The sequence below is a fragment of the Canis lupus genome, chromosome X (genome assembly GCF_048164855.1).
Source record: "Canis lupus baileyi chromosome X, mCanLup2.hap1, whole genome shotgun sequence".
NCBI lineage: Eukaryota > Metazoa > Chordata > Mammalia > Carnivora > Canidae > Canis > Canis lupus.
In genome coordinates, this window is record NC_132876.1 from 121542020 (window position 1) to 121565774 (window position 23755).

A 23755-nucleotide genomic window follows, 5' to 3' on the forward strand; every position below is an offset into this window, starting at 1 on the left:
GGGATCAGAAATCGGGCTCAGAAGAGTGATATTTGTAGATTAACTACCTTCTTTGCAACTCTCCTGTATGTAAATCATTGGATATTGTTAATTTCATTGTTACACAATTGATGCCAGGTTAAATATTTCCATGGGATCTATGTAAGATTGGGTTAACAAATGGTATTTAAAGTGTTATTATCTACTGACACGAGACCCAACTAGATCTGGAAGTGGAAAACAGTTTAAGGGGAAAATCAATTCACTTGCGATTCTGCTGTTTGCTTTCTTTTTTCTCTTCTTCCCGATGCTCCTCAGCCTGTCTGTCTCTCCTCCTCCTCCTTCTCTCTTTCTCTACTTCAGCACTAATAGTAGATTTTAAATATCTAGACTGCTAAAATGAAGAAAAACCTAATATTGGAAATAAAGTAAGAGAGAAAACATGGTGGAGAGCTGGCAACTTCAAAAGATGCCTAGCGGGAAGTCTGTTTCTCAAGGAATGTTCTAGCAAACTTATTTAGCGTCTCAGCCAATGTGGGGTGTTTGACTTCCATGAGAAATGAAAGTGTGTGTTATTAATTAAGAAAAAGGTGGCTTGAAGGAAGCCAGATGGTTGAGGGATGAGCCTTTGGACGGAAGACAGCCCTGCTACGCTGACAAGGCAGGTGTGGTACAGATGGATGAACCCCAGGAAGACCCAGTTTCCACAGTCCGGCAAAGACTGCAGTGAAGTGTTTGTGTTTCCACCGCTCTGATTTCCAGCGCCAACCCAGAGATTAGCTAAAATCTTGGAGGTTGCAAGTGGCTGTCTGGCTTTTGTGCACCTTTCTGTTCACACAGAGCAGAAAGATTAGAGAAATCCCTCTGGGAGACCACTCTGCATGGTTAGAAGTGCTCTTCCAACGCCCGGGCAAGCAGCCCGGTGGAGAAGACCAGGACGCGTCGGTGCTCCAGGGGCCTGGACTCAACCAAGGGGAGGCTCTCATGGTGCTCCAGGGGCCTGGACTCAACCAAGGGGAGGCTCTCATGGTGCTCCAGGGGCCTGGACTCAACCAAGGGGAGGCTCTCATGGTGCTCCAGGGGCCTGGACTCAACCAAGGGGAGGCTCTCATGGAAGGGGTGGGGTGTCCAACTAGACATGAGAATGGGTTTGAGGGTGGCTGGGGTCTCAGGCTGTCCGGGGCTTCTCCATGGAACAGTGGGCACAGCCTGCAGCCCAGTGAAACAAATGCCTGTGGGGTCCTTGGACAAAAGGGGAGAATTGCTGACGTAAGTGAGCCCTGCCTCCTGCAGCCCAGTCCTTTCCAGAGAGGGAAAAAAAAAAAGTGTGTGCAAACCCGTGTGTCTGTGTGTGTGTGAGAGAGAGAGAGAGAAAGGGAGGAGGGAGACATTTTTATTCCTTAGGATTATGAAACACATTTTGAATGCGAATTTAAGAATAGGATCTATAAATAATTTTTATTTTCTTTAAATTGGCCAACTTGGAATAAACGTTCCTTTGCAGTCTCGTAACCCATCTGCTAGATGCTCCCGTTAAAGACTATTGATCCCTGATTGCTATCAAAGAGGGCTTGTTTACCATCACTGTCAGGGATCTCTGGACAGAATAACTTACTTATGCTAGTTATGTGCACAGGTGACTTGGCGGCGCAGTGGGCATAGGGATCGTGTTCACCCGGCGCTTCACGTTTTCACGCTGATAATCAAAACCGTGTTACTTCATTTCATTCTAGAGGGCTAGGGATTTTATGAGTGGATTAGGTGACATTTGCAAATGATTTCACGATGGTCTCCCCAAGGTGGGAATCTCAACACCCACGGATGACACGGTGTCGGGAGGAAGACACGGTGACAGCCACCCTTCCCAGGAAATGTTGATGAATGTTTTCAGAGTAATCAGCCCAATTTATGAGAAGAAAGTAGACCAGAGAAAATGAAGCAAAATTCAACTTCTTTTTTTGTGAAAAGTAATGAGCATTTTTATTTATTCTTTTAAGATTTTATTTATTTTAGAGAGAGAGCATGTGCATGAGCAGGGGAGATGTGCAGAGGAAGAAGGCAAGAATCTGAAGCAGACTCTGCTGAGAATGGAACCGATATGGGGCTCAATCTCACAGCCTTCAGATTGCAACCTGACCTGAAACCAAGAGTCCGATGCTTAACCGACTGAGCCACCCAGGTGCCCACTAATGAGCATTTTTATTTTTTAAAAATTTTAAAAAGATTTTATTTATTTGTTCACAAGAGACACGGGGGTGGGGGGCAGAGACACAGGCAGCGGGAGAAGCAGGCTCCATGCGGGGAGCCTGATGTGGGGCTCGATCCCGGGTCTCCAGGATCACGCCCTGGGCCGAAGGCAGCACTAAACTGGTGAGCCACCCGGGCTGCCCTTAATGAGCATTTTAAAACTGGCATTAGGGCGCTTACAGTCCAGTGAACAGGGTGTGTGCACATGCACACACATGCACTCACACACACACTCTGTCTAAATGCTAGTAGAAGTAGTGGATTTATTGCTTTGAGAACATGGGAGGTGGAATAGTGAATTTTTCCGATGGAGGATTGGGGCAGGGGAGTGGGTTGGTTATATGAAGAAATTAGAAGCCCTTTGGAATTAGGTGACATTTGCGAGCGTCTCTCACCCTGGTTAGCACAGAGCTGACCAGGTGGAGGGTGGATTCCCTAATGACCCCTTCATTTGGTGCACTGTGAGAAGGCTGTCGAGGAGAATTCTGAGCCAGGGTGCAGGAAATCTATTTTGCTTGATGCAGGAATTACAGATTTCATTGTCAACGTCTGCCTTTCCTCTAATTTGATAACTTTTGGCAGGATTTAGGAGCAGATGATGTACTTCTGGTTCATTCATCTACGGTGTGTCAGAGAGAGCCAAGCAACCATTCTGAAAACTAAAATATGCAGGATATTGGTTCAACTTGTTCAGTGTTCTTTTATGATCCTCCGTGCTACAGCTGGCTTACTGCCATCACTATGCATATCTGCCCAGGCAGACATAAATGCGCACGTATGTGTTTGCGTGCTATTATTACCATTATTTGTTACGCCACTGCAAATTACTCCAGATCTAGAGGCTGAAACTCATATGGCTTATCTCACGGCTTCTGGGCATCAGCAGTTGGACTGTGGCTTAGCTGGGTGCTGTGCTCTAGGACATTCCTGGGCTGCAACGCCAGTGTCATCTGGGCAGGGGCTGCGGTCTCATCAGAAAACTCGAGTGGGGAAGAATTCACTTGTCAGATCACATAGTAGTTGGGATTCAGTACCTCACTGGCAAATGGACTGAGGATTTCACTTCTTCACTGGCTGTGCCCAAAAGGCACCAGTGGTTTTTTTTGACATGGATATGTGGCACGTGTAGTTTTGGTCACAGAAACTTGGAAAATACAATTATTTTCTATATATCCTTGGACATAGATACCAGGAAAACACCACCATATTACTACTCTACCAAGGCCCTATAACAGAGTTTGATCCCCATTCAAAACAAATCCATTGGTCCTAGTACATATCCTCCCACTGCTCTGGTCTCCCAGGTACACATATACACACACATGCACATAGCTGCACACACACATCTCTGTGTATGTGTCACGTGCCAAACATATTTCCGACACTTAACTTCACTTGTTGATGATGATGCAAAGCTAAGTCGTTATCTTTAAAAAGAGATTCCAAAATGAACCTTTAGTTCAAAAGGATAAAAGACAGCATTCGTCCTAATAATTTATTTGCCAACTACACTTTATTTTTTCAGTTTTTAAAGTCTTTATTGAAATTTCAGTTAGTTAACATACCATGTAATATGAGTTTCAGGTGTACAGTTTAATGATTCAGCACTTCCATACATCAGCCGGTGCTCATCACAGGTGCACTCCTTCATGACCATCACCTGCTTCCCCCACCTGCCCACTGACCTCCCGTCTGGTGACCATCCACGTGTTCTCTGGATTTAAGAGCCTGTTCTGGTTTGTCTCTCTCCTTTTCCCTATGCCAACTGCATTTTGTTAAGACTCAAAAAATTGCAAACCATGTGGCATTCTCCAGAGATGTTCTACTTCTCTACTGGCATGGGTGACACACGTTCATTAGCAAGACAGAGGGCGTCTGCTCTCGCGTCAGTACACAAAGTACATTATGTTACCCCTAACACGAAACATCCTTTTTTGTGCCTCCCAACGCTAAATTTCTTTCTTTTCAAAGACAGATTCTCTGAAGTATAAAGTATGAAAGTAGGAAGAGAGGGAGTGTACATACACAGAACAAAGATACAGAGGCAGAATCAGGCATGAATCAACCATGGTGGGAGTATAAGTAACTACCTGTTATATAAAATATACGTATATAGAGAAAGTCATATACATATGTACATGTAGTTATGTCAATACAGCTCCAATATATAGAATAATATCTACTAATATATAATGATGAAATGATGCATATATTAAATATAAATATAATTGTAACACATTATATAATTGTATAACATTATTTTAATATTTTATATACAAATATATAAATACATATTTAATGTCATATACTTAATATAATACGTTTTATATATATGAGTATCTATTGCTTTTTTTTTTTTAAAGATTTTATTTATTTATTCATGAGAGACACGGAGAGAGAGGCAGAGACACAGGCAGAGGGAGAAGCAGGCTCCATGCTGGGAACCTGATGCGGGATTCGATTCCAGAACTCCAGGATCACGCCCTGGGCTGAAGGCAGACGCTCAACCACTGAGCCACACAGGCATCCCTATTGAATATAATTGTATTATATTATATTATACATACAATACATTCTATATTTTCTATAACATATAACTATAATATATAATGAATATTTTAAATACTTATACATTATATAAATAAAATATACATATATTTCATATATTTAAATATATTTAATTAATTGTATATTAAATATAAATAAAATATACAATGATTTTATATAATAATATAGAGAAATGTAGAAGTATATATTATACCTGAGATAATACATACAATATAATATATATTATACATAATTATATTTATAATATAAATATAAGCAGTTATAAATGTATAACTCTACATACATACAACTTTATATATTCATAATGATATATTGTATTTTATGAATATATATTTATATATAAAATAAAGACGGGTTATATGTAATATATGTCATATTGTTTGTAACCCTGTATATATGTTATATACAACTCTATATAATATATGACTTTATATAATTTTTAAAGCTATATATTATATAAATAGATAAATAATATAAATTATATATGTAATTTATATAACCCTGTATATAATGTATTGTCCATCTCTATCTTGTGTATACATTTTATATATGACATATATATGTATATATATATTTATCTATAATTCCATGTAACCAGGAGAGTGGAAGTTTTATGCATATTTTTCACAATTTTCAAGTGTAGTGTGTGTTCTTACTTGTCAAAGGGACATGGACATTGAGAAAGATGTTCATAAAAAGTCTCAGGCAATAGCAGTTGAGAAAGTTGCTGCAAATGTCATTTAAAAATGAACTCCAGCTATTTGGGATTCAGTGTTCTTGGTTTTCACACAAAAGCAATAGTTAATGGCTTTCTCATCCACAGTGAATGCTGTGAAACTCGGGGGCTGGAATATTTTCTAAAAATCAGAGCCATTCAAAAGTCATTTAGGCTAATCATGCCCAGTGATGAAATAATAACCAGGGAAAGGATTTAAAATAATCAGATGGAAAGTCAGCACAGAGCCTATCTCCGTATCGTGGATGCATGTTACATAATTAATGGTGTTTTATGGATTTGAAATAACACAAGGACAAAAGATTAGGAAATACTGGAAGTGGACCCTCGTCTGTGAAGATTTCATTATTCCCATTTCTCAGATGCAAGCATTGCATTAGGGGCATGTACAGCCTTCTTACTGGAAAATATAAACTTTAATATCTTTCCCTAAAGCTTTCTAAGTCTCATAAAACACTTTACCTACAAAACCGATGGGGATAGATAAGACAATCGCTTGTGTCTCTTGCAAGTAAGTGTCTCTAGACGTGGAGGGAAAGGTATGTACCTTCCGCTAGTGTCACAGAACTTCTTTTAAGTGATTGACGTGAATTTGAAATTCATTATAATTTACCTTACACTGGTCCCAAGTTTAATTTGTATCATTGATAGGACAGGTTTATTTATCAGAGGACATGATAAGAATGGAATTCGTAAAACATCAAGAGTAAGTATTTTTAAGGTTCCCAGCATTGTTTCCCTTTATTCAATCGATGTCGTTAATCATTTTACAACCTAGTCATTAAATCCAATTTGGGAATACTACTACTTGAGTGCTTTGTAATAAATTAAGTACAATATGAAATCCAGCTATGCTTATTATATGTAACATATATGTCTGAATCTCTATCCACCTATTGTATATCTATCAATCTGTCGATGATCAATCCATTGATCATATGAAAATTATTTCATATCCCATCTTTCCTCAAACTTCTTAAAATTTATGGTCTGATGTGGTCCCATATAATTATGACCACCTAAAGCCATTTACCATCATAACGTTGCAGAGGTTTTTTTTTTTTCCCCCAAGACTGTGACGACAATGGTAAATGAATGTAAAAAAATATAATAAATAAATAGGTATGTAAAAAAATAAAATAGGACAGTTGTATTGATGAGAAATGCCATGGACTAAAAATATCTCAGAATTAGCTAGTTACGGACAAAAACCATGTCTTATTTTTCCATCCTTAGTATTTTAAAGAGTTCTTGGAATAAGCAGCAATTGTCAGGTTTGTGTCCATTAGATACCGGAATGAGGATAGCATTCAGCTCACTCAGTGTCGGTTCCTCCAAAGACGTGTCCCTCCGCTTAAGCTAACACTTTCTCTCCTTTTTACACCACAATTTCAAGTATCCCACACATGGGGGTTGCCATCAGATTTATTGACCCAACTCTCAGCTTCCTATTCCTATCAAATCTCAATCTTCCGATGATCTGAGTTCTGTGTGCCCATCTCATCGACCTGATCTGTGAGCACCTCAAAGTCAAGTCTTCGTATTTCTCCCCATTCAACTTCTTTTGGTTCTGCATGTTTTCATTTATCTTCGCTTTTCCATCTTGCAACATCAGGGCAATCTTGTAGACTCTTCGTGTTCTAAGGTCCCATCCCGCTGTTAACCAATTCCCATGATTTCAAGTCTTGTAATGATTATTTATTCCACCCATTTCTTGTTTTTAGCCTTTACCGTCGCCACCTTAGTTTATGAATGCTGCAATGGATTACCAACGGTACTCCCCTGTTCTGGAATGTTCCTGCGATAAGCCGTCCCCAAAACGAAGCTATACCCTAAAATGCTTCTGTGTAAACTTCCTAAAAGTGAATCCGTGCCTCTTGTGTGCTAAAGCCAGCCACGATTCCAGTGAATGGGTGTCCATGACCATCCATAACTTGGTCTGATCTATGTCTCCTTCTTCTTCTTCATGGATGCTATGAACCTACCATAAACTCACCACCATTAATATGTTCATGGTTTAATTTGAGGGCTTCTTAAAAAAGAAGACTCACTTAGCAAAATGTCCAAAAAAATTCAGGTCCATAGAGCTAACTCAAGGTCTACTAAATCTGGATCCATGGGGTTGAGTTCCAAGAGTGTGGAACAGCTAACAGGGTGGTCCTTCGGCACGTTCAGAACCTCTGTCTACTCCATGTCCATTTCTCTCTTCCAGGCTTTCTTCACTCGGAATGATCTCCCACCTCTGCTCTCCAATTCCCAGTAAAAAAAACCTTCTTTATGTATGAGAGATTTTCTCATCTTCCCTTCAGGAAGCAGGCTATGCTTCTCCTATGCTCCTAAGATGGCATATACCATATATCACCTTGGATTTTACTGATTTAACACCCTCTTAGATTTTCAGCATCTTGTATATCATACATATTTATATCTCCAATACTGTGTGGCAGTTAATCAAATAGCATATATTACTATTACACTAATAATTATTATTCTACTTAATCATATTTCTGTTTTTGTTATTTTTTTTTAATCCTTGTAAGTAGCTGAGGCATGACTTAGTATTGCCCAATACTGGGTTAGCCAAGACTGCATTTAGGGTTCACTGTGTCTTCTCTCTCTCTCTCTCTCTCTCTCTCTCTCTCTCTGTTTTTCCGGACATCATTTATGACATCCACCCTTCCAAGAGTTTCAGAAAATAATCTCCCTTGTTCCCATAATTTTGTCCCCCTCTAACTCATTCTCCATATTGCCCCATCGGGATTGTCCTAAAATGTAAATCTGATTATTTCTCCCCTACCAGGGCTTACACTACGTTATCAGTTATGGGATAAACTCCACTTGTTCCCTATGGCCTTCAAGATCCTCCATAAACAGGTCTCCGAACGCTTCTTTACCCTCTTGTCTTATCTCCTTTCTTTGCGCACCCCGTGCCTTGCTCACACCACACCCTCCACGCTTCAAATCCCACATGTACGTAGTTGATGCTGCACATTATCCACGGTGTTTCCAGAGCTTTTTCTCCCTCAACTTCTGCACCTGATCAACGACTACTTACTTCTCTTTCAAAGAAAGACCCTTCCTTCAGCATTTCCACCTCTATGGATCCCTAAGAACTCATGAATCACAGGATTTTCCCCACACCCTCTTGTAATCATTTCTTTTTCTTACACTGTTGGCTACCTTACCCACTAGACCGTATGCTTCTTCAAAAATAAAGGGCTGTGACTTACAAATGCATATTCCGTGCTTAGGACCATGCCCATGCTCAACAAATACTTGAATTTATTTATTTATTTATTTATTTATTTATTTATTTATTTATTTATTTATTTTAATACTTGAATTTATAAATCAATCAATTAATTAATATATTCTTGGCAAAGTCAATGACTTTTTGGCCTCCTATAAAGTATTATGTTCAAGTGGAAACTCTTTTCTAACCTCTGCCTTGCCAGATACATGTGTCTACGTCTATATTTTTTGTATTGATATCGATCTAGGTCATTGATTTAGGGAAAAGGGTGTATTTATTAGCAATACTATTATGTTACTGGATCTTACATATCTATCCGATTAAATATCTATTTGTATAAAACACATGTTTCTTCTATTATTGGATACATATCTTATATATATGCAGACATAGGTATTTGTATACAAGGTACTGGTAAAAGGTGTTTTCATGCATAGTATCTCACTTAATCATCCTGAAAAACCCACAAAAGAGCTATTTTAAGTCACTGCTTAGCAGATGTAATCTCCCAGATTCACAGAATACGACAGACTTTCCAGCAAGTCAAAGCTAGCAAGGGTGGACACTTGATATGAAAGTAGATCCCCCGACTCAGTACGCCTCACCTTCCCCTTTAGTGGCCACATCCCCCATGAGCTCCTCTCTCAAAACTTGTGCGGAGTCCCTAATTAGGCCAACACAGCAAACACTTACGGCAGGTTGGATGCCTAAGTTTGCCATCCAAGTCGTCTGGGTAGCGGCCATCATCTTTTGCCTTCAACAAATACATTCGTAGGCCTGTGAAATAATTTTAAGAAAAGCAAGCACTACTTTAGAGCATCTTGCATGTTGAGTCCTGTGTTAGCTCATCACAATGATACAATGAGGCAGTGATGACGTCCATCCACCCCATTTTACAGATGCAGAGACCAGACATTTAAACTACACACCTAAGGTCATGTGGAATTTGACCCCGAGCAACGTGGTTTGGGAATCTGTGCTCATATCGCGCCACACTGTGCGGGGCTTTATCGGTTTAGTGACTTATCAGTTAGGGACTCCAGACATTGCCCATTCAGAGCCAACTCCCTCCAACTCCCATGATAAATACTGGGCCACAGCACCACCCTGGAAGTTGGCCGGGGAAAGATAAACTCCTGGACCCTGCAAGTGAAGATGAGTTATTTAAAAATAACTGGCCAAATCCTAGCAACATCTCCACCCTTTTATTCATGAAACAACAACAACAAAAATACTGTCTCGGAAAAGAACGCGACCAAACAAAAGGTATCAGCCCATCACCTGGGCGTAAAGGAGGCTCTGTCCTTTACAGACCTTCACTGTCCTTTTGCTGCCAAGAATTTTGGCTTGCCAGAGAGAGGCACGATGACACCCCGAACCGGAACGCATCTGTCAGCCTGGCCACCGGGAAGGGCTGTACCCGCCGGCACTCTTGCCCTGCGCACCCTCCAAGAGTTAAGGATGTTTGCAAATACTGTAGCGCGTCTGCCGGGGAGGGTCCTGCCCGAGAGCAGCCTGCACCGCGCCCGAGCCCCGGTGGCCCAGCGTGACGCGCTCACCTGTTCCGCCACCCCGGCCCCGGGAGGGGACCTCGGTTACAGCTGGTTTGCACTGGGATTAGCTGCTCTTTGCATTCGCTTGTAGCTGTGGATGTGGTTTCTGTAGTGATGGGACCCAGTGCGGAGATCTATTGGCTGCTGGCTTTGTAAATTCCATTCAGTTTGGTCCAATAGCAGAGGGGGACCGGGGAGACATCGGGAGCTCTCTCTTCAATCTCCCCTTTTCCTTGCAGACCCGTCTCTGTCTCTCAGCACAGAGCTCTTATTCAGACCTCGGTCTGCCCTCCCTGCTCGGACTGTGTTGCTTGTTCTTCCCGACTCTTCGGGGGCAGACACGACGAATTTCCTCCACAAGGACCAGCCGGTGGTCCCCACATTCCTTTGGATGAGCAGATCTGCTTGGGATTCGAGAGAAAGCAAGCACAGGCTCCTGGACCACACAGCCTCCCGAATCCTACCCTCACTCAGGCTTCCCTAGAAAAATCTGGATGTGTGCAAAAGAACACTTGGAGCCACTGCAGCTTTGCCACGACTAAGGTAGGTGCCTTTTTCAGATGTGTCTCTGGGTTCCGGATTTCTCTTTTTACAGCCTTTTCGGCCCCGGGACTCGCGTGTGCTCCCCGGCAAAAGACAACGAGCCTCACCAAAAGCGTTGGGGGCTTCGCTCCATCTGGCCTTTTTATTTCATTTTATTTTGCAAATCCGGACAGGACTTTCTCCCATCTGCCGCTCCATGTCTTAGGTGTGGGTGGGAGCGTGGACATGTATGTGCGGCGTGTCCTGTGCCAGCTTCATGCACATCTCCACAGAAGCATTTGATTTTTGTTTTTTGTTTGTTTGGTTGTTTTTTTTTTTTTTGCCCCTTCGGACTTAAAAAAAAAAAAAGAAAAAAAGAAAGAAAAGAAAATCGAGACCACCGTGGTTTGCAAGCATTTTGCTGCAATCAGCTATTTGAACGGCTCTGGGGCCGTGTGTGATGTGTTTACAAAGTAGCGCCGTCTTCCATACAAATAAACAGAAGAGTGTGGCGGGGAGAGGAGGAAAAAAAAAATTTTATCTGCAGTAGAGAGGGAGCAGGAGAAAAGCGCCAGTTCCCTGCAAACCGGGACTGGCGATGAAGACAGGAGTACTTCTGGAGATTGTGAGCAACCAACGGGCTTTTTTTCTTTCTTTCTTTCTTTCTTTTTTTTTTAACCCCCCCCCCCCCTCCTTCTTCTTTAAGGAAACTGTCAGCTTCCACCTCCTGGGGTGCTTTTTTTGGGTTAACCAGAGAGAAAAAAGGAAAACAGGCTTGGCTGGGGTTGCATTAAGCAATTTTTTTTTTCCTCCTTCCTCTCTGCTGGCTCCGTAGAAGATGACGGCTGGTGTGATGCACGAAATAACGCACGTGATTGATTAGGACCTGGCTGGGCTTCGCTGGGGAGCGACCCGGGCGCGCCGGAGACCCCGGGCGGAGACCCGATGACGGTAGCTTCGAGCTGTTTCTGCAAAGCTGGGGAGCGGGCTCCGTGCCCCCCTTTGCCCGTGCGTCTGGGTAGGGGGGAGGCCAGCGGCGGGCAGGAGGGAGGGGTGCGCTGCTCCCGGAGCCCGTGGCTGTGGCCTGGACCTTCCCGGGGGGCACGCGGCTGCGGCCGGCCCCCCTCCCCCTCCCCCCAGCTCGCCCGGCCCGCCCGGCTGCAGGACCACAAAAGTTGGTAGCTGCGGGGACGGGCGCCGGGCGCCCCGGCGCGGGTCTCGGGGGATGCAGCCCCCGCTCGGTGCCCGCAGGGAAGCGGGTTCCCGGGAGCCGAGCCCGCGGGGCGCACGGCCGGCCGGCACCCTGGGCTGTGCCGCGGGGGGGTTCTGGGGAGCCGCGGCCGACCTGGGCCACCCCCACAGCCCCGGGCCGCCCGGCACAAACCCGCGTCCCGAAGCAGCCGCCGGCCGCGCTGCACAATTCCCCCGTGCCCCGCCACCCCCAGCGCCCGCGGCCCGCGGCCCCCGCCCCCACCCGCGCCCCAGCGCCGCGCGGCCGGGGGCCCCCTCCCAGCCCGCTGGGCCCTGTGACCGCCCCCGGCTGCCCGAGCGGGGGTGGGGGCAGCGGGGGGGCCTGGAGACCCCGGAGCCGGCCTGGGAACTCGCGTCCTGCCCCTCCCCCAGGCCGCCGCGGCGCCCCTGCGGCCGCGTGGCTCGACCTGCGGAAGCGCGGGCGGGGGCGGGGGCGGCGGGGGCGCGGCGCTGGGCGCACACCCCGCGGCGGGGGGTGCTCGGGGGCTCGGGGGCGCTGGGACCCCCGCCCGCTGCCCCGGACGCCCGCCGCCTCCCAGCGCCCCCCCCACCCCCCCCGCCAGCCCCGGCTCCCCGGGGCCCCCGGAGGGCGCGCAGACTCGCAGGCTGGGGCGCGGGGCCCCCGGGCCGCCCCGGGGTCTGTCTGGCTGCGCGCATCCCTGGGCCCGGGCGCCCGTTCCGGCGCCTGCTGGCCGCACACACGGCGCCCTGTCGCCCGGGGCGCTGAGGGCCCCGCAGCCCTGCCCGGCGGGGACACCTGGGCGCGCGTCCCGCTCGCTCCGAGGGACGTCCTCTCCATCCCTCCCGCCCCGTCCCTGTCCCCGTCCCCGTCCCCGTCCCCGTTCCCGTCCCCGTCCCCGTCCCCGTTCCCGTCCCCGTCCCCGTCCCCGTCCCCGCGGCTTGCTGGATTTTTTTCCTTCCTTTTTATTATTATTATTTTTATTAATATTTTGTTATTTTTTGACCGCGGGTTGTCTTTTCTGCGACTCCTCCTTCTGCGCTGCCGGCAGGTGCGGGTCTCTCCGTATTTATTTCCGGAGCCCCGGGCTGCTCTTTCGGGGCTGGCGGCGTGGGGGGCCCGGGGGTGGCGGGGAGTCGCAGCGCGGGGAGCGCGGGGAGCGCGCGGAGCGCAGGCCTGCACCCGGGGCGCGCATCCTCAATCTGCCTCTTGGACCCAACTTAAATTTGGGGTGAGGGCTGCCGACTAGGGTGTGTGTGTGTGTGTGTGTGTGTGTGTGTGTGTGGTTTATTCAACCTAGCAGGTGCTGTTCTTGCGAGAAGAATCCACAAGGTGGTAGTATGGATTCTTCTTTTCATTTGGTTTTTTTTCTTTTTTTTTTTTTTTTTTTTTTTTCCTATTTGGTCAGTTGAGGGGGAACGGTTTTATGTGCTCATATCCTATGCTTTTTGAAGGGATCCACCGCTGGCAGGGCTTCAAGCATCAAGGGCGCGTTGCATTAACTGTCTCCTAGTGAGAGGTGGGGCGAGCGAGGTCCCTGCCCAGAGTCAGCACTCAGCATGATGTGAGAGACGCAGAGAAGGAAAAAATAAAAAGAGAGAGAAAGAAAAAGTTTAGGGAGACCTAGTTACCCCGATGCAGAATTTCCAGGCTGTGTGGGCGTTCTGCGGGCGGCGTAGACGAGGGCGAGCTGAAGACCGCGCTTGGTAGGTACCCTTGCTCAGCCACAAAATAAAGGACCAGGAGAGAAAAAGACCTGACTTTCAGACCGAACAAAGCAGCATCACTTGCTCACCGAGCTCCATGCTTGGAAGGGACATGCTCACCGTTTTCTTAGAGGGTGTCAGACCCCAGAGAAATGAGCAGAAATCTGCACTTTTGCAGGGGCGCTGGGGCGAGAGGGAGGGCGAGGGGAAAAGTGTGTCGTGCCTTTAGTTCTCGGTGGGAAGAGGTTAAGAGCAATTGTGAAAATCGCCAGGAGATAGGTTTCCCTGTGTGGATGGAGAGCAAGCTGGATGGCATGATGGCACATGGTTGCATCCAACCCTTATTTCCAAAAAAAAAAAAAAAAAAAAGAAAGAAAGAAAGAAAGAAAGAAAGAAAAAGAAAGAAAAAAGAAAAAAAATCTGATTTTTTTTTTTTTTTTGCATTTCTCTCCATATCGAGAACATGAGAATTTCACAAGGGCTTTGCAACTATTTATATATATTTTTTCGGATTAGACTTGCAGTACTGTGTTATCCAAGAAAATGCAATATCTATATATTTATAATTATATATGTGGCTTGTATGTATGGCATATGGTTGCTATTTATGGCAGTTTTAAAGAGCATCATCTCTGACATGTAATAAAATAGTCAGGGCCTGTGGTTCAAGTCGAAAATGACTTCATCACTTTTAAATCACTGAATTCAAACGAGAGCATTGTTTTCTTTGGGAAACCAGAATGGTTTGGAGCTGGGATTGAATGATAATTGTATTTTCATAATAATAGCTGTGCTTTGATGCCGACTTTAAGGTGTTTTGACATATTTTTCCGGGGGAAAGGAATCGTTGCTTTCTTTTGTACTATTTTTCCTTAAACAAATAATGCCGAACGTACATTTTGCCTTAAATCCAGCAGTCCTGCTAATTTCTCATGTAAATCTAAGAATAGAAAAGATACTTGAAATATGAGTGATTGCCACAGGAGGTGGTTAAGGCAGGTACAGAGCTGTTAGGAAATTTGCAAGTGAATGAACTTGAGGATTGTCGAAAGTTCTTTTTTTTTTTTTTTGGCGTGGATTGTGTAGACTAATGATAAGTATATGAGGCTTCTCTTTATTTCTGAACTTGGCCTTTTCATTTGGTTTTCTTTGTAGTAATTTGTGGAAGGCTTCTGGTCTCTGCACAAAGATAGCGTGCTTACCGACTAAGCCTGTTACATTGCTTTCAGAATGTGCAAGGGTCTTTTTCAGAACTCTTTAGAATATAGTGGTCTTATGCCCAGACTAAAAAAGAAAAAGAAAAAAAAAAAAAAGAGAGAGAGAGGGAAAAAGAAAAAAGGCTGGGGATGGTTCTCACAAAAGTAAACATTCAAGTGCATGGGATCCGGCTTCTGTTTTAAGATTCTCTTCTTTTTAATTGGCACTCCGCATTTCCAACATTGAGTACGTGCTTGAGTATTGTCAGTGATGCAACTTGTTGATGGAATTTATTTCATGCAAATGAAGTTTGAATATAACAGTATTTTTAAGTCCCTAAACTCTCACTCTGCAGATAGGCTTATCTGGTTAAAACGTACTTAAATTCCAAACATGGTGAGAGCTGATTTCAGCATGCTGATTGCAACTGCAAGGAACAGATTTTTTTTTTTTTTAATTTTTATTTTTTGGTATATAAACCGGCCTGTGTTCTTTCTATCCTGTTTTCCACCTTCACGATATATGTGATATTCCCAAATGAGGAAAAACACGTTCGGGGGTTAGTTTAAGCCAGTTGCTCAATTTTATTTATTTATTTATTTATTTATTTATTTATTTATTTATTTATTTGAATTTTTTTCCTGGAGACCGTATCCTTTGAGAAGAGACTTCGTGTTCTACTTAATCACATTAAGTAATAATCGCGATGTTAAGACAGACTGTGCCTTCTATGTAGTCACAAGTGATTTCTTAAACTTGAAACCGCTACCAGTTGCAAATCAAATATACAGCTTTTGCCCGCTCAGGGAGAGAAAGTGAGCATCTCGCCCGGGAAGGTCACGTGGCTCTCGGCAATTAGGTCATCTGTTGTGTGCGGCGGACATTCATGCCCCATTCACTCAATGAATATTTTCCAGTTTTATCATTTTTCTCTAAACAACCTACACTGGGCCTTTCAAAGCCTGCACTGTTCTCTGCCTACTGAATGGCAGGATGGGAAACCCTCATTTTTCTTGTGGAGGACAGAGGAGCACAAGTGAGCGGGAGGGAGGGGGAGAAAGAAAACAAGTGGTACTGCCTACGAGTTTGCCATTTTGCCATTTATGACCTTCCAGCCAACATGTATGTGAAGCTTTTTCTATCTGCAGAGGTTCTACTAAACAAACAAACAAAGATAAATACATAAAAGGCTGATAAAATTCACAGGGGTGGAAGGTTGGTGGTGGAGCACAGCCAGTCCACTTGGGGTTCTGTTCAAACTGCAGACACTGAGCGCGGAGTTCACCTGTCCCAGGTGTGTGGTTACCTGAGCTCCACCTGCCTGTGCAGCTTGGCCAGCCAGTTGCCAGGTCGGTGCTCTTATCTCGCCAAACCCCTGTCCTTCCTCCCAGAAGTGGTACCTGAAGGAAAAAGAGACCGAACCCCACCAAACAAACGTAAACTGTGGAGTAAGATGACGTCGTATTGTCCCCATTCTGGAAGGGGAGAGCGCAATCTTTGCATAATGTGGGCGACATGAGGAAGCATAAACCCTAAAGCCTCACTGGAATGAATCTCCAGGAGTCAGATCTTGATTCAGGATAGTGTTAATGAAAAGGCATGTGCTTTCGCAGCTGTTTGGAAATGTGTGGAAATAATCCAGAGTTTTGTTTGGGTGGCTTTATTTGAAACGTGTGTTCTATAAATAGCGACTTGCTACAGTAACCGAGGGCTATTTTGGGATTACAGTCGGACCTTCTTGGTTGTACGCGTTCATACTGCTGAGCATTCGGGTTTCAGGATCTTGACCTTATCGTTCCAGGCGCGTTTTTGCATTTTACCGTATCCTGGTAAGACCGTGGAACCGGAGATCCGCCCTCTTAGCCAACTTTTGAGGGCACAGCCCAGGATGGCCAACTCGCTGCAAGATGGTGCCAGCCACCCTCTAGACCTTGCTCATCTTGCTTAGCTGAAAGGTGGTTATGCCCAGGGATCCCTTCTGCCTCTTTCTCGCTTCACCCAGCCCCTGGCAACCACCCTTCCACTCTACTTACGAGTCTTCGGTCATGGCTTTGAAACGTGGAACTGTGCCTGGTCTCTTTCTACAGTGCAAACTAATGATTTGGTTGGTTTGAAGTTGCATTTCTTGGTCAGGTTTGGGATCCTTTAAAAGAAAGGAACCACGGTTGAGGAAACTGAGTGGCACGGATAGGCCGCAGCTCTGCGGGTTGGTGTTTATTTCTGCAAAGCGTGGCAGAGGCCTCCCGTAGCCCTGATGGGATTTGCTCTCGGTGTCATGTTCCCTGTTTCCTGTATCAACATCACCAATGTGTGGCTCAGAACCAGGGCAGGGACACACATTCCATTACTTGGATGGTCCGCAGCAATGAACGGTGCTCTCAGAAACAGCAGGGCGGGTGCGGAGACCAGAACCCATTGAGATCACGTGCCTTTATTGTTTGCAAATGCTTCCTACTTAAGTAGAGCTGTGAATGCACTAGGTGGCAAAATGTAAAAAAACACCCCACATTTTTTAAACAAATGCATCATCATCTCAAGGGATGTGGTAAGAATTGAATTGTGTGTGTTTATATGCACAGAGATGCCCAGATGCACAAGCATAACCAAGAGATATTTCTTGCATAAGATGTTTTTTTTTCCTCAGCCAATGTAACACATTAGACCAATGCAAAAAATACCAGAAGGAAAGATGTGATTTTGCCCCATTGCCCATCCTTCTCTCCATCGTTTTCCCAAATGTAAGTCATATTAAAATATTCATCCTGTGGGTGACCTGCAAAGTGTTTGTTGAGTGCTCCTCCTTTGAGAGTGGAGACATTGATTAGTAATGAGACCCAAATAAATGGAGAGTGGATATTTATGGGCAAGCATCCACCTTCTCCATGTTACCTTGAAGTTTTGTCTTCAAATTGAAGTCATTATTTTCTAACAAGGTATCGATCCCCCATGTTAATGATAAAATCATCTATATGATCAGTGCAATAGAATGTTACCCCTTCCCAGACGTTGATGCCACAACAGTTGAGAAATTCACAGTCGTCTCTTCATGCTGTTGAGTCCACAAGAGTTGAAAAACTTTATGGTCTTGGGTGTTGGGTCCTTCCCTTCCCGGGGAAGCTCCTCTGCAGTCGCACACATTCCGCATGGACTCTTCATTCATGTGGCGCCTGCCGGGAAGCACTGCAAAATCCCAGCCGACGGCCCCAGCAGGGGTGAACCAATGTAGGATGGTTTGCTCTCCTGGCTTGTCGCTTCACCCCCGATCACGGGTCTTTAGAAATGCGGTCACACATGACGAGACTGCAAACACGCCTAGGTCCCTGACACATCCATATGCTGGCGTGTGGACCTGAGTGGCCTCAGGTGACTCACAGCCGCAATGTAACTACGAGCTGTTTCTTGCATAAGATGGTTTTATTGGCAAATCGTATCTAGAAACCTTGTATCATTTAAGTAATCAAATTTCATCTAAATACGTATATGATTTCTAGTGTGTAGGAGTATATTTACATACAATCATGTAATTGTACTTATATGCTCGGCACGTATCATTGCGTTTATGTAATTGATGAAGAAAGCCTTCATCATCTAAACTTGGTATATTTCACAATTTATTGGAAAACTTTTATATATATTTTTTAGCTTTTATATATCTTACTGAATGAAATCATTAGATATATAGATATATACACAATTATGTGTTTTGCAATTTTATATAAATAGCCTACATAATGAGTTACTGTATCTTTTTTTTTTTTTAAGAATTTATTTATTTATTCCTGAGAGACACAGAGAGAGAGAGAGAGGCAGAGACCCAAGCAGAGGGAGAAGCAGGCTCCCTGCAGGGACCCCGATGTGGGACTCGATCTTGGGTCTCCAGGATCATGCCCTGGCTGGGCTGCAGGCGGTGGTGCTAAACCCCTGAGCCACCTGGGCTGCCCTGAGTTACTATATCAATAGTTAATGTAAATTTATACTACGTTTAGGGATCCCTGGGTGGCGCAGCGGTTTGGCGCCTGCCTTTGGCCCAGGGCGCGATCCTGGAGACCCGGGATCGAATCCCACGTCAGGCTCCCGGTGCATGGAGCCTGCTTTTCCCTCTGCCTGTGTCTCTGCCTCTCTCTCTCTCTCTCTCTGTGACTATCATAAAAATAAAAAATAAAAAAATAAAAAAATAAAAAAAAATTTATACTACATTTATAGATACAGGTAGATGGACAGTCCCGCATTTTCCTGAACAAAGTATCGTATCTGGTAAAGTACATTTTCAGGCTGGCCCCCAGTATCTACATTTAATGGTCCACAGAAACTACCGCTTCAAGATCTATTACTGCCAGTGTGGTGGCAAGCATATTGCAGTTCTCACGGAAATGTAATTAATTGATATTTAGTGTGCTTTTGTGAACCATTTGGGAGCCCTTCTGTCAGTGGGAACATGTGGCAAGCCATGTATCTTTCCTGCTTGGATGGATAGGCAAGTTCTGCTCCTATCAGGAAAGACTGTGAGCACCTGACACTCATTGTGTGTCAACTATACTCAAAAAAAAAAAAAAAAGAAAGAAAATGCATACCCTAGCCAAAATAAATAAATAAATAAATAAATAAAATAAAACAAAAACAAACAAACAAACAAAAAAAAACAAAAAACAAACCAAAAGAGCAGACTATCTGAGAGTATGTGGAGGTCAGCAGGAAAGAAGGCCACAGGTGACCGGTGATGGCCATGAGCATGGCGGTGGTGGTGACCATCCCACTCCCATTTGCACATCCCTCTGCCCATCATGGACAGGTTCCGTTGACTTGGTCTCAACATGGAAAAATCAATATAGTAGATCCAGGAATGGAGCTACTCAGCCCTGGCAGGAAAGAAACTGAGGGACTAAGGTATTTCTGTGTTTTTCTGGAAACTAGCTCCTTCCTGCGCCAGAAGTTTGCCCTCCCCTTCTTTCGTTTAATGCTATTTTATTGAGCATGTACGACGTGCCAGTTACAGGCTCGGGCGTCAGTTTAGTGCCGGTAGTAAAGAGATGAGCGTGGAATATGCCAGTTCCCCAAGACCTCTGGGTGTAAATGCTCATAAGAAAGTTGTTAGGGTCTTTGGTTCATGCATGTATTGCCCCGTCCCCTTTTGCACTGTGTGTTATGGGTGCTTCCCTTCTGTTCCTGCTCCTGTTGCTTCCTAGCTCCCTTCTGTTCTGCTGAGTGATGAGCTCTCACTGGTCCTTAAAGGGCTGAAGGAATAATAAATGTAACTAGGTACGAGGCAGGGATCAAATCATCTGGAAAGAGTAGCAACTCGTAACAGCAAAGAGTTTCCACGACGGTTTGAAAGGATTCTTCACATGCCATATGTGTGTGGCTGGCTCTGTTTTTAAAAGCTGTCAAACCCTGTATTTGTAAAACACTGATTTTCATTCCAGCAAATCCTCTGAGTAAATACACACATATATATATAAAACAGATGACTTTGACTCCAGCAAGAACTGTGCGCTCCTGAGACTTTTTGTTGTTGAGGTGCTTGTGTGAACATGTGGCGGTGGCCCTGCTCCCCTTGATCCCAGCCGCTGCCTGGTGGTCCTTCTGGAAATCGATAGGCCATACTAAGCTCTGGCACCATCCCCAAGGCATGAGCGACACTGCGAATCCTCACGCCCCCAAATCTCAGAGATTGCAAAATAGCAGACCATCGTCTCATACTCCACCACCCTTCGTATAATCTCTTTTTTCCCCACCATGTGCGATGTCTTAGCTTTGCGAACCAGCCTTGAGGATGGACCATGCCACTCTTGGACGGGCCATACAGCATGGCTTGCAGATGACATTGCCCCAATTTTCATTTTTTTTCTTTTTTTTTGGTGGCGATTCGTTCCCAAAAAATCACGCAAAAGTGATAGCCCTTGATTGGAAGAGCCGTGAATCAGAGATCGGCCCTGAAGGAGGATCCCAGATTGACTAATTTCAGAGAACCTCACGTGTCATTCCTCTCTCACTAATTTCATCCTGGAGACACATTCAGGGCTTCAGAAGCCTCTTGCTAATGGGTTCAGAGATGTGAGAGATAACTGGAGACTCTGGGTCATGAGCAATGCCCAAATTACATAACGAGAATTGCAGAACTGTGTTGAGAATCCTTGTATTTTATTGACAGAGCAGAAGCAGGAAGTGGGATGATCTAAGGTTACCAGAGAGGGTTTAAATTGCCAGAGTCATCTGGAGAAATGAACTTGGTGTATTTTTCCCCCCATCATGCTTATTTATTCAGTATCTGTTGAAGGCCAAGAAGTAGGGATATAAAGAAATGTCTGTTTTTTCTCTATTTTCCATAGGACAAGGCCATTTTGCACCACTTTTGTAGAAATACAAAAGTTGTGTGTGGTGGGTGGAAACAGTTGAATGTGAACTCGCAATTAAGAAGAAAAGTTTCATATCAGAATCTCTCTTCCAGTGTATGTCTGTGTTTAATCTCTTGGGTCCTACGTCCAGTGTTACGGGAAAACCATGGTTTAATTCAGTGTTGAGCAGTCTTTTTCATATCGTTAAAGGCAAAATCACCGGGGCCTTAGAGGGTAAATATGAGGTGCCTATGATGGTTCTCAGATGGACATGGTAATACTGTGATATTTTAGCTGCTTTAACAAGACAAAGCCCTAGCGTTGAACCAATAGGGTGAGGATGTTCCATATGGGGTGAGGAGGTGACCTGGAGCCTCGGGGAAGAGAAGGCTGCCTGGCCTAGGGGACACCTGGGTGACACCTGTGTCCCAGCTCTAAACCAGCAGGCTGGACGTCTGGCTGCCAAACCATCAACGTGCATATGCATATGTACATGGCGCTTGTGCCGAGCTCATGCTGTGCAAAAGCTTGCGGTAGTAAAGATCACAGTACACACCATTATTTGGAATTGATGGTCCCTGGAGAACCAGAATCAGTGAAAAGTAGACATTTGGAAAAAACAAACAAACAAAAAAATAGCCGACTTTGTTAGCCCAGAGAGTTCGCAGGATGTATCGGCTGGCAAGGCTGGTGTAGGGACTTCTCTGCGTGCAAAATGGGAAAGCAGACCCAGGAAAAAAGTCCCAGTTATAGGAAAGTTGGGTAATGGTTAAATGCACGTACTGAGTCCTCCCCCTCATGCGAAGGGCTCTTCCCGCCGTCCCCTGGGTGAGGAACCAGAGCAAGTCCTGACCTACGTCAGAAGGGCAGCAGCGTCCCGCTGGGCTGGGTCTCAGCGCCTGTGTCCTTCTCCTCACGCCCCCGGGTGAGCATCATGTCATCTGACGCCAGCACCCCGGGGAGGCTGAGCACAGGACGGTGCACACACATCCTGTATATGGAGAGTGCAAGACCCATGCACATAAACTCCTGCTACAGTGTATCATGATACTTGTTCTCTTGCACCGTGAGTCATTGTTACTCTCCTCCTGGGACCGCTGTATACATTAAGCCTCATCGTGGGTATGCATGCGTATTCTGTGTAGGGTTCAGTACTATCCACCATTTCAGGCATCCACTGTGGGGGGGGTGTTTCCTGAATCTCCTACAGATAAGGGGGGAATCCCTGTATAAAGCAGGTGCTCTAGCACACCAGAGCAGAAAGTGGGAGAAACATGAATTTGCTTTAGCACAATACAAACCGACGTGGAAGGAGGAGGGGTCCGTGGGTGACTAGTAGCCCTTGCAAACACAGGGAGCAAAGTTATAAAGCAACAAATCTTGTGGGGGGCGGGGGCTAGGTGGCTCAGTCAGTGCATCATCAGGCTCTTGGTGTCAGCTCAGGTCATGATCTCAGGGTCGTGAGTCAGAGCCTTGCATCAGGCTCTGCGCTCAGCGTGCACTCTGCTTCAGATTCTGTCTTCCTCTCCATCCTGCTCACTGTCTCTCAAATAAATAATCTTTTTTTTTAAAGGGGGATGCCTGGGTGGCTCAGTGGTTGAGCATCTACCTTCAGCCCAGGGCATGACCCTGGGGTCTTGGGATCGAGTCCCACATGGGGCTCCCTGCAGGGAGCCTGCTTCACCATCTGCCTGTGTCTCTGCCTCTCTCATGAATAAATGACCATCGAGGTTCATAGTGGAAATCAAATGATAAGACAGTTCACACGGTTCTTCACTAAAACGTGCAAAGGTGTTTTATGATGATTCAGTTTGCCATGGCGGTTTCACAGGGTCTGGCACAAGTTCATGTGATGGTTATATTTATTTATATTTATTATATTTTTATAATATATTATTATATATTTGAAGATTTTTATATATTTATTCATGAGACACAGAGAGAGAGGCAGAGACACAGGCAGAGGGAGAAGCAGGCTCCATGCAGGGAGTCTGATGCAGGACTTGATCCTGGGACTCCAGGATCACGCCCTGGGCCAAAGGCAGACACACAACCGCTGAGCCACCCAGGCATCTGTATATCATTATATTGATTAAAAGTCTCCTCGAATGCATGATAGGAATCATGATAATTTACCAAATTTACATCAAATAACATACATAAGCAGGTGTATTAGTTTCACAGCAAAACGTCTCTGGTCACATCCAAATTTTTAAGAAATTCCTTCTTTTTTTAAAAAAAAATATTATTTACTTGACAGAAAGTATGTGCTTGTGGGGGTGGGTGCAGAGGGAAGAGGAGAAGCAGACTCCCCCCTGAGCAGGGAGCCCGATGTGGGGGCTCGATCTCCTGACCCTGAGATCATGACCTGAGCAGAAATCAGGAGTGAACGCTTAACCCACTGAGACCTCCAGACACCCCAGAAATTGTTTAGTTTTTATGAATGCCTACC

At 45.0% G+C, this 23755-nt stretch overlaps 1 protein-coding gene and 1 long non-coding RNA gene across 12 annotated transcripts in view; one reads left to right on the forward strand and one right to left on the reverse strand.

Annotated features, from left to right (window-relative positions):
* The first annotated feature begins 2014 nt into the window (after positions 1–2014).
* LOC140628113 (neuroligin-4, X-linked) overlaps positions 2015–23755 on the forward strand; it is a 330655-nt gene continuing 308914 nt past the window's right edge. For 5 of the 11 annotated variants that reach the window (XR_012026510.1, XR_012026509.1, XR_012026511.1 and 2 more), the window contains exon 1: positions 10342–10879. The gene's annotated coding sequence lies outside the window, so the exon portion shown is untranslated. Of the gene's footprint in view, positions 2159–10341; positions 10880–11355; positions 11484–11693; positions 11867–13533; positions 13775–23755 lie in introns of those variants that run through there. The other 6 variants (XM_072817068.1, XM_072817069.1, XM_072817070.1 and 3 more) reach the window with 6 other exon arrangements.
* LOC140628115 (uncharacterized) lies at positions 3768–11092 on the reverse strand. Its single transcript, XR_012026516.1, has 3 exons — positions 10343–11092; positions 9477–9560; positions 3768–4755 (listed from the first exon to the last, which is right to left on the reverse strand). It is a non-coding gene; the product is annotated as an uncharacterized lncRNA (long non-coding RNA).